This window comes from Haliotis asinina, chromosome 2 (genome assembly GCF_037392515.1).
Source record: "Haliotis asinina isolate JCU_RB_2024 chromosome 2, JCU_Hal_asi_v2, whole genome shotgun sequence".
Lineage (NCBI taxonomy): Eukaryota > Metazoa > Mollusca > Gastropoda > Lepetellida > Haliotidae > Haliotis > Haliotis asinina.
In genome coordinates, this window is record NC_090281.1 from 63056264 (window position 1) to 63069036 (window position 12773).

Sequence of the window (12773 nt, forward strand, 5' to 3'; positions counted from 1 at the left end):
ACCGAGATATTCCACCCAACAAGCCAAGAAGGAAGAGACAAGTGTGTGCCTATGGTCTCAACGATTTTACGACGTTTTACAAATAGCAACTAAGTAATGATGTGTGCATGTGATATTGTGTATAATGTGATATTTTGTAAAGTGCGTGTTTGTAACATAGTGATAGTCCCAGTGTTGCCTGTTGATTGTATTCCATAATACTGCTGATGAGATTGTTGATCAGATTAATATATAGGGCCGTGTCCTATTCTCGCGGTAAACACATTTTCTGCCGAAATTGCCGATGCGTGATACTTAGCGGTTGTTTACATCATTGACTGGTAAGTAGGAAGTGGACCACGTCTGTGAATTATCAAAGTTTTGCAATGTAACGGACATTCGTGAGTTCTAACCAACTTGGAAAAATCGTAACTTTCCCCCGCCCTTTCCGATTAGATTCCGCTTCCTTACACCAAATAACGTTACTTTCTCGTTATGCCGCGAGAATAGGAGAAGCCTCGAAAAGTCAGCGCTCATTCATGTGTCCTCTAATCCTTCGTAATTCCCTGCTGACTGCTGGCAAACTGAAGGTACGCCCACGCAGCACTTAGCAATGTTCCAGCTATTTGACGTCGGTCTTAAAACTAACCGAACCTGAACCAGACAGTCCACTGATCAACAGCATGAGCATCACTCTACGCAGTTGGGTCACGATGACGTGCCAGCCAAGTCCGCGGACCTGACCAGCCGATCATTTTAGTCGCCTCTTACAACAAGCATGCATTAATGAGGACCACGTCCAACCCGGATCTTCACGGGTTCTTGGATAATGAAGGCACATGGTGGAAGCCGTGTTCACATGCAGTGTTAAGCTGCCACAAAAGCAACTCCATTTACTCGATGGATAGTGAAAGAACAGCACGTGACACAAGAGTAAAGGTAAGCTTTTCCTCACATTTTCATTATTTTGCAAGTATATTAGATTCTAGTTTTTGCCATTTGGTAGACGGGTCTAGAAATCTACAGATCTTTCTGTAATAGCTTGACACCCTTTACTTTTATTACAATTGCGCGTTAAACACCCTCCTTAGTATCGAAACAAGATCGCGGAAAATGATCGTTCCAACGCGAAATGTGACATCCTCATCAGCAGACATGCCTTTTAGTTTTAGCTGTCAGTTCTTAGATATGATTATTTTAGATCTTCAATAGCAGTGCGGGATTTATTGCGTCAGTACCTCTTCAATTATCGTCGAAAAAACAAATTGTACATTTTACATGGAGTTGCACGGAAACTGTCCATGTGCGCATTACGTGTGTTTTATGTGACGTAGAATGTGATTTATATAACATCAAGCCCGTACAAGACCGCCCTACATTTTCGTTTTGAGATTTCCACGATTTCCAGATTTCCGTTTGCCAGAGCACGTTGTACGAATGAGCACGTGCTGCACACGGAATATAAAGGGTGTAGTGTGGCAATATACACGTGCTTATCTGTACCAGATAATACTGACTAATATTTATGCATCCAGTTGAATGAGTTGGTCCCAAATCCAGGACCGGTTTTTGTAGTAAGTTGTGCAATAGGACGGAACCCAGTTTGTGTCTGTTTCTTCTTTGTATTTTGTGTGCTTGATAACAAACGACTGGTATTGAAAGCTACATGCGACTAGTTGAACCTCAAACTTCATTTCCTGACACCATAAACACAGCCACCTAAAGCATATATACTGATGGGAATAAGTTAACCAACCAAATATATACATGATGACTTCTTCGTAGGTAATTAGATTTGTATCCTATGCGTTTGCACGTGTAGAGATACACGAAAAGTTCACTCAAACACACTCAACACAATGAGACCACATGTCATGCAGCTCATGGCTAGTGATATCCGAGAAGATACTCGCGACTTGCATAATGCAAGTTGGATGGGACGTCATTACACTGCCACCATGGCAATGCTCGTAAGAGGCTACTAACGGGATCGGGTGGTCAGGCTCGCTGAATTAGTTGACACATGTCATCGGTTTCTATCTATGCTGATTGATGCTCATTCTGCTAATCAAAGGATTGTCTGACCCAGACTCGATTATTCACAGACCGTCTGTCAAATAGCAAAAGCAGATATACTTGCACAAGAATGAAAATGCGAGGACAAACATACCTTTACACTTGTGTCACATGTTGTTCATTCACTGTCCGTCGAGGAAACTCCACATTTCATGAGGACAGCGCGTCCACCCTGTGGCCTTTTTAAGGTGCAACATATCATGTCAGTTATAGCAATATTGTACCCGATAAATGGATGATTTAATTTGATAATTCTGGTTTGGACAGACCGATTTTCATCGAATAGTAGTTTTGGGAATGCTCAGATCATGCTTTAAAACCGTGGACAATAATATTACATGGATACTCAGAGCTTAATCCTTTCGGTAACTGGAACCGTGAAACGAATGGTAAATCATACATAAACGCTTGTCTTGTGTCAAGAACCTTATTACAAATATTCAAAGTGGTTTCTGGAAAAATAAAAGTACTATTGATACTATTGGAATATTTTCTTTAAAATGCCATTGAATCTAAACATCAAGTAGTCACAATTTTCTTTCATCTTGAGAAAATATCCGGTACCGCCTGGAAGCACGGCATTGTGAAATACATTTATTTTCATGCTTTTGCTATGAAAGATCGTTTACCAAAGTTTTTAAGAGCCAGACAGTTTCACGTCAGAGTGAGGTCCATCCTGTCTGATCATTACAATCAGAATCAAGGTTTTCTACAAAGCAATATGTTGTGTCACATTGTTTAATCGTAAAAGAAATGTTTTTTTTCAAAGGTTTTAACTGGTTCAGTTTATGGATCACTTCTTGGGTAATTTTATTGTTTCGTCGCACAAATATGCATAAAGTGGAGAGTAAGTTACAAGTCTGTCTAATTAAATAATGAACAAATTTTCACTTCAAAATGGGTTTAAATTTTTTAATAAAAAACTAATTGCATACATTTCTACAAAAACTTAAACCACAACAATACCAGAAATATTTATAAATGGATCCCCATAAAACGAGGTAACCTTCACAGATCGTATTTTCGACTACCACTAAACTTTGTTTTATCTCTGATCCAGTCAAATCTTGATTTCGGCTCCATCCATGGAGCCTACAAAAGCAAGCATTAACTTCTTGATTCTGTCCACCACCAAAGCCTATGACTTTGTCTTGGGTAACTCCTCCTAGTGATAGTCTTAATGTCAAGGCCGATGAACCATCTTTAGAATATCGCCGTATTAAATCATCTTTGTAGTTTGTCACAAAACTAAATCTAAGTTCTGATGAGTTCAACCCCATATACAGCGGTGTTTTAATCCGATTTATAGTGTGGTGATCTGTATGATAAAACAATTCACTTGTTCCACCTCGTTAAACCTTTCTGTTCTGGTGCTAACATTGAACTACAAAATGCATCTCCTTTCCGACTGCTTATTCTCCCTGGTAAGTAGTGACGCCACAAATTCCAACAGTTTCCGACATCACCATGAGCGGATCGCACAAACTCAACAAAAGTAGCCATGTCACCAGAAAGTATATTGGCGTGTGCTTGACACGCAAAACATGAATTCCACGTAATAGCTGTCAAACGGCATGACCTTACCCCTTGCTCGCGAAATGGAGGGAATCCAATGCAGGGTTGTTATAAGGTATCTTCATTTTAAAAAAAACGTTTACGCTCAAATTCATGATGGCATGCGACAAGTATTAGGTGACAATAGGGCATGTAAGTTTCGCGAGGCGCTAGTTCGGTTACTAAAGTACTTTAAATTGGTTCCCTGCTCCCTTTGAACACACCAGCTTTCGATACGCCCAGCGTACTTCGGGTATCAGATTTCCGGTGACAACCAGTTCTGGTTCCTAATTGCGCGACCGCTAAATATGATTTGTCTGAATGGACCAAGAGTACAACTACGCATGGCTGTTAGATCTGAAATTTCGTATTCTTGCAGGAATTATCAGTTCCTCATAGTCAACTGATAACCATGATGCCATTCGAAAAGGTGTGAAGCTTCGTTTGTCACCGGAAGTACCCATGTCTCGTCAAGTGACGTGACCTACTTATTGGCCGTACAGTACGGTCAAATAGTGTTGTGCTGAATTTACAAGGGCTAGGCACTGAAGACGAACCAGGTCTGGTCGCCCTCGAGAAGTGACAACCAAAGATAAAATAGCTGATCCCATACGCTGATTGCAAAGCTATCCTACCCCACAACGAAACCCGTGATTCATTTGGTCGGACCATATGCAAGTTTGCTGAAATCTGACTCTGGTCACCTAGCAGAAAATGGGTACCTGGTGGGATGTCATGTGAGTTTGGGTTATCGGGGGTACTAATGTTGTGCTGTTTGTACTCGCTTTGAGCATGCTCCGTAGTGGTGTAAAGTTTCGTTAGTTTCAGTACCCTCATTGTCATTATAGTTGGGGTCCATGCAGGTAACAAAAGCACAGTCCGTGATCCCTTGTCTGACTTTGGCAGTATCATTGCATATGTTCATATCTTGATGCTCACCTACTGGCCATGAATTACCCCCTGTAATATTCTGTTTTGCTGCTTTTGTCGACTGTTTTTATAGTCTCCAAATATATATATATCGGAATAAAAGTAATTTCAGTCTGAATGTAAGACTTGTTTTAGCCAAACTATGGCTGAAATATTGCCAAATCTTCACTCACTCACTCTATCAAAACTTTGTTTTGGACTGTCTGTTCAAAATACTTTCAAATGAGAATTGTGTGGATACGTTAGGGTGAATCAAGAGAGCTTTAATTCTGAATATCAAAAAAGTGATACTGAACAAGTCTCCCCTCGAGTTTCTATAAATGTCAAAGACAGATGTAACGTCGTTGCTGACAATAGAACATTTGGCAAGAACAGAATAACACATACAACAGTGGCAGTTTCAATGAGTGAGTGAGTTTACCTTTCCGCCACGTCTAGCAATGTTCCAGCAATATCACGACTGGGAACACCAGAAATGGCTTCACATATTGTACACAATGTTAGTTATCGAACCGGGTCATCGGCGTGACGACCAAACGCTTGATGATAATAAACCACCAGACGTTCAGAGTGCATTTGTGGCACAGCAAATTACTTGACGTCGAGTCGTGCCGTGTTGAGCGCGGTTCATTGATGAATGTGGAATGATCTGAACGCTTAGTGACCCCCAAATGCTTTGTAGATCTAACAGACTTGTTTCATTGCCTAGGCTCACTGATATTAGTAGCATTAACTGGGCGTGCACGGTGTGAGCTGCCCACTGGGTTGAATTCGTGTTTAAACCATTTGTATTGTCCGCATGGAGGTCGATACAACTGGCGGCCTGATCTGACCAGAGCATTAACACGATTGATTGGCTGGTTGGTTGTTTACCACCGCACTCAGCAATATTCCGACTATATGGCGGCGGTCTGTAAATAATCGATCCTGGACCAAATGGAGATCAGCAGCATGCTCTTCAGCAAACCAATGCCTGTCGTAAGATAACAGTAATGTAGTGTTGCATAGCGCTAGATTCCACAGGAACATATGATATGCTCAAAGCGCAATATGAAATAGCCTAAAACACATAATGAAAGACCGGATATTGGAGGGAAAATGTAGAGGCTAGTGAGTCAGATTGTGTACAGGATGACATTGAGGTATATCAGATGGTGAAGAGATGAGCTTTCAGCTGTAATTAAAATTGTCAAAGGATTTGATTGCTGTCACTTCTAAGGAAGGTCATTCCAGAGCATGGTTGCAGCAATGCTGCGCGTCCCCAGTCCATCGCCTTTCAGTCTGTAAGGTGGGACTTTCAGGATATGCTGGTTTCAAGGGCGAAGATTCCTTGCTGACCGAGGTTCTTACAGCAGTTTGTTAAAGAACGAATAAACTCACGTTTTTGTTTGTTTTTGTTGGTTTTTTTGTTTGTTTTTTCCTTTAACCATTACATGTGAAAACCTGATGGTTAGTCGTAAGCGGAACATCAAATTCATTCTTTTGAATAAAACGTGTGGTTAATGATGGAACTGGGCACTCGCGGCACCTGAACGTCAAGCAGAGAATCTTATACTTCATCCTGGCTTCTATAGCAAGCCAGTGAAGGCCCTTCAAAACTCGAGTGATGTGGTGGTGATGTTCTGTATACAGTTCCTTCAATAAAGATTTCGATGTACCCCAAAGGAGACTATTGCCAACATCTAGTCTAGTTATTATGTAATGCGTTTTGTAGCATCTTCAGTGAGACTGATCCGAATTTACGGAAGGGCCACAGTGAACTTATTTTAAGTCTGATTAACTCCTACGTAGGGGAGTCTGATTGACTTAGCATCTCCTAGTTAATCAGACTTAAGAACAATTTCACTGTGACCCTAGTACGCTTCCGTGGGACTTAGAATCTCCTACGTAAGACTTAGTATCTAGTACGTAGATCATAATTTCTCCTACGTAGGACTTATTACTTACTAGTATCTCCTACGTAGGACTTAGAACGTAATATCTCCTACGTACGTAGGACTTAGTATCTCCAACGTAGAACTTACTACCTGCTAGGTAGGACTTAATTACACACTCACACACAGGGATTTCGGGTAGGGTAAGGTACAGATGCAAAATTCTGGTTCAAACACGTCCTCCGTAAGTTTCTACTTGACTTCAGATTCAGATGGGGCTAGGCTGGATTTAGATACAACGCCCGTTTGCGGTTTGTGGTTTTCGTTATTGTGTACAAGTTGACTTGCCTGGGGAGGAAAAGTGTTGACTGCACCGTAAAACTATACGAAATTCAAAAAGGCTATAGATTGTCATTATAGATGTTTGTATAAGAATAAGAGAATAAGTGCACATGCATTGCATTGCCACCGACTGTCTCAGACACGTCTGTGCACGCAGGTTATGACTCATGTGCAACGACCAGCGAAATATCCAACACATAACAGTAAAGAAAGTGCAACATATAACAATGAACTAAATGCAACGCATAACAGTGGAGCGCAAGGAACGCGAGGCAGTAAAGTACAACAGTCGGTCCAACACGTGACAGTAATGTGCAATAATGGTGTTGAACATATGCGTCTAATGGAAACAGTAGACTCTTCAAAAATTAATCACGTGATATTACACTGATGGTAAATGTGACATATAACTGTAGACTCTAAGGGTGAATGAAACAGTATGAATGTAGAGCTTTAACAGTCACAGTGAAACAGGAGATTGTTTGCGTGTCTGGAGATTTAAGTCGACCCTTTGAGATTACTTCATATTAATATGTATCTATCATCTCCTACAGGAGATACGTCCTTCGTAGGAGATAGTAAGTTCTTCGTAGGTGATAGTAAGTCCTACATAGGAGGTAATGAGACAAAAAGAAATTTTCACCTTGTACCTACTACGCTTCCGATAAGATGAAAACAGGCTTAAAGCTGTATCTCCTTTCCTTATTTCATGGGCAAGCATTTGCAGCAACATGTCGTGATCGACGTTGTCTAAAGCCGCTGACAAATGTGGGAGGACCAGGGCTCCAACCTGACCTTTGTTAATGCCAGATCTGAGGGTCAGACTGCTGTCTCAGCACTGTGGTTCACTCTGTAACCGACTGGAATTCATTCAGTAAAGCATTGTAGTTAGATGAGACGTCAGCCTGATGTTCAATAATTTAGGAGATGAAATTGATGTTTGACATTAGCCTGTAATTTTTGAGTTACTCGGGGTCAAGGCTAGGTTTCTTTTAAGAGTGGATGAATTAGAGCCTGTTCTTCTTATTTTCATGTCCAACTTGAATCTACGCGTGAAGCAAATCTCTGATACGGGGATCTACCCTCGGTTGATGGCGGTCTATAGCACTTTTATATGCTTTATAGTTGTTTCAAGTAATATCCCTCATGCTTACACATGTGATATGCAGGCAGTTTTAATGTCCTTTGCTGACATGTATTTATTGCGTCTTAATTAGTTTGATGTTTTTTCACACACGGTATCGTCACTATGAATTGTGTATATCAAAAGTAGTGAGTGAGTTTAGTTTTACGCCTCACTCAGAAGTATTCCAGACAGCCGCCATATAGCTGGAATATTGCTGAGTGCGGCGTAAAACTAAACTCACTCACTATTGATAGTGGCAGCATTCATAGTGACGATATTGCAGAAATATTGTCGAATGTGAGTTTAAATTGTAACTCACTCAGTTCCTGAGGTTGATATTGGGAGCAATAACCCCTGCAAGGGTGATATCGATACGATGACTTGCAATCAACCAGTGCCTGACTATCTCTTACAGCGAAGGTGGTGGTGGGGTAGACTAGTAGCTAAAGCGTTCGCTCATCACGCCGAAAACCCGGGTTCGATTCCCCATATGGATGCAATGTGTGAAGCGTATTTCTGGTGATATTCCTGGAATTTTACGACGTGAAACTCAACTCACTCACTCACTCGCTTACAGCATAGGTTAATTGGGATCTTTTCTAACCCAGAATTTTCCTGGGCTACACAGCACGCATTCACATATCATCAAAGGCCTGCGGATTTCATCTTTACTTCTTAAATTCGGAAAGATCGACATTGGTATCTGTATAAAAATTTGATGAATGATTTGGTGAATATGATTTGATTAACAACACATGTAAATTAAGGAGAAAGAAGCAATTCCATAATCGCAAGAAATCTCTGCTGTAATCATTTGCACGAATCCTACTGAACTACAAACGTGTGTAATCGCTTAGTGATGTATGATACAAGGTTTTCTCAAACAGGGGGCATATTCTGCCCAACATTTGCCAAATGCCACAAAGACATGTACAGGTGGGTGACATGTCAATCCCATAAAACATCTGAACAAATATTCACAAGCAAACTAAAGAATTTGGTTATTTTCATGCTTTTTTTCACCCATGCTTCAAATCCGGAAATGCCATCCACATGTCTACCCGAACATTTTGAAATGTCATCCACGTCTACCCCGAACACTTTGAAATGTCATCCATGCCTACCAGAAAATTCTGAAATGTCATCCATGTCTACCAGAAAATTCTGAAATGTCATCCATGACTGTAACATTTCGAAATGTCTTCATGTTCTGACAGCTTTGGACTCGTGAAGGTCCCGGGGTTAAATATTCAATTTCTTTAGTCGGGGTATAAAGGTCAACGGCCCATGTACAACATAATACCAAAAAATATCATCATAATGACAGACGGGAGTTCCCGAGTAATAGCGTTTCCTCAATACATCTTGCAATGTTCAACATAATGTTTATCCTATTTCACGTTAAAAGATTTCTAAGCTTGAACATTGTGGGTGGATTACAATAATATCTCGGTATATATTTTGGTCTGAGATGGTCATACAATAAACATTTTAAAAGGAAGTGGTTTTCATCTTCTATACAACCTAGCGCACAAGATGTACATAATCTATTACCGCGGACGATGCCGCACTGTCTATCAATATTGACCATTAAAGGGAGCTCACATATACGTAATTCACTTAAAAGCCTTCTGTGTTTTCTTTCTGAGGTAGCACACAAATAATATTCAAGTGACAATAGAGATTTATATAACTAATAATTACATAATTTACTTGAATCACAAATTCAAGAGTACCAATTTTGTTGATTACAGTCTTTAAATCCCTGTACATAATAATAATAAACATGTTTTTATCGCCCACCTCGTGTGTGACCCACACTAAACCAAAGCCATAACTAAATAGTAAGTGTTTTATCTTTGATGCCCAAGTGATACGATTACATTCATGTAATGATTTACTTAATAAATAACATTGTTTTGGATATCTAACAGTTGGCATTGCTAACAATTTCAACCAGTACGTAATACATCGTTGATGGTAGTCAACAAACAGACCATGTCTACCACATTCACCCTAAGCAGCCTCAATTGGGACATATTATCCAACACCTAAAACATGTTTACAAAATTTAATGTGGAAACGTTCAACACATTGAAGGAGGAAAAAACACATTTCACTGGAATAATGTAGAATTGGTTTTATCTGTGTATCAAAGATTCTAAACAAAACAGTAGGAGAGTATTTTTTTACGGTAGGTGTTTCACTGAAAATAACGCATTATTGGCTTTCTGAACAAGCACATTGATTGCCTTAGACCAGCATAGTCTGTTAGAAAATACAGTTCCTCAATACATGTAATTATAATACGTTGATACTTTAACCTGATCACTTACAATCATCCATTTTCCTGTTCCCCTCAACGTATCCCCGTTTCTAAACATTAATATCTCTGTCTTATCTAAATTAACATGTAATCCCCATTTAATACTATACTGTTTAAGTACATCTAGTTTTCTCTGCAAACCAACAATACTGTCATGAAAAAGACACAAGTCATCAGCGTAAAATAACATTCATATATCCATAACTTCTCGACCAACAAAAATACCCCTAACATTAGATTCATACAACATATTTTCAAGTTTCACCACAAATACAAAAATGTAATGAGAAAAGCAAAGGACTGAGAACACATCCCTGTTTCGCGCCGATCAGTGTATCACAATAATTGGATATTGAAGAATCTGTTAGTTTAAGTTAGTATCATCATGTTCTTTCACAAAATGATCAGCTTTATTAAGATGGTGTCAGTATTTATGGTATTGAAAACAGTTCCAAAATATGACACCCATTCAGTAGCTGATATAGAGTTTGACATGCTGGCTTTTGGTTTTGTGAGTTGTATAAAATGACTGCAAAATGTTCTTGAATTACAGCAGCTGCTAGACAATATGTTAATCTGTTCCTCCTCGTGTCGCTCTTTCTTCACACGACATAGATGACGATACGAGTTTCTTAATAAACGAAATTCAGTCAAATATAAAGAAATGCCAGTTTTGTCCCAAATTTATCCAAGTTAGAGCATTTAAAGTGTTTCAAATATCTACAGGCTGATAGGACAACCCTCCCATGTGAAAGGTCAGTACTATCGGCAGATATTCCGATTCACATCGGGTATCAATCTGAAAGTCATGAGCTATATCAAACAAACCCCAGGAACATTGGCAATAATCAACAAGGCAGTGGCAGTACAACATGTCATATCACCTTTCGGATCAGATTCACATCGGCCATTCATCATATGAACTTTCAGTGAACAACAGAGATCTACTAAATTTGTACCATAAGAATTAACAACAATATCTTTGCTTTTCCTAGGTGTTTGAAAACTGTCAGAGATTCCATATCTTCGAGAATCGGGATGTATTTATCATCATCACGCAGAATATAGTCTCTCAGGTTCCCAGTCCTCGCATTCTGATCATCCATGATGATATACCGTGTGTCCGAAACATAAATGTCGGATAAACACGACAATAAGCAGTGTTCCATGTAGACCAATCCTTTCAGCACTCTTGCATCACTCTTTGCTGATGAATCTACTGGATAAATGTAAACACAACCAAATAAAATGTTGTGTGATGTTCCACAACGCTTTTGATAAAAAAGTATGAATATACAGTCAACAAAATCAACTAGAGATAGAAACTTACTTGTAGATGGATGAACACATATAGCAATGTCTCCCCTACTGTTAAATTCATATTGTGGAAATGTTTATCAATGTTTACATCGTTCCAGATTTCAACAAATCCAATTATGTCAAAACGCAAACAATATCTAATGAAATCATCATCAATTAGTTGTCCACAAACATTTGAGGTAATAAATCTGGACTCGGAGCTGGAGTCGTCAACAGGTAAACACTGGGCCCGGCCACACCCGGGGTTGAATATGCCTTCAGCAACCCATGCTTACCACGAAAGGCCCTGCTAGTCGTAATATGCAACAAACGGGATCGGGTGGTCAGGCTCATGGTTGACACATGTCATCGGTTCCCAATTGTGCAGATCGATGCTTATATTGTTGGTCACTGGATTGTCTGGTCCAGACTCGATTATTTACAGACCACCGCCATATAGCTGGAATATTGCTGGGCGCAGAGTAAAACTAAACTCACTCACTCTGACAGCTTATACCCTGAACATCTTTTCCCCAGTTGCATCTTGCACATCACATGCCTGCATACATTTGCCCATCAAGTGTCTGGATACATTTCCCCATCAAGTGTCTGGACACATTTCCCAATCAGGTGTCTGGACACATTTCCCCATCAGATGTCTGGATACATTTCCCCATCATGTGTCTGAACACATTTCCCAATCAGGTGTCTGGACACATTTCCCCATCAGATGTCTGGATACATTTCCCCATCAAGTGTCTGGACACATTTCCCCATCAGATGTCTGCATACATTTCCCAATCAGGTGTCTGGACACATTCCCCTTAAGGTGTCTGGACACATTTCACCATCAGATGTCTGGATACATTTCCCCATCAGGTGTCTGGATACATTTCCCCATCAGATGTCTGGATACATTTCCCCATCAGGTGTCTGGACACATTTCCCCATCAGGTGTCTGGATACATTTCTCCATCACATGTCTGGACATATTTCTCCATCAGGTGTCTGGATACATTTCCCAAACAGGTGTCTGGACACATTTCCCAAACAGGTATCTGGACACATTTCCCAATCAGGTGTCTGGATACATTCCCATAAGGTGTCTGGATACATTTCCCAATCAGGTGTCTGGATACATTCCCATCAGGTGTCTGGATACATTTCCCCATCAGATGTCTGGATACATTTCCCCATCAGGTGTCTGGACACATTTCCCCATCAGGTGTCTGGATACATTTCTCCATCACATGTCTGGACATATTTC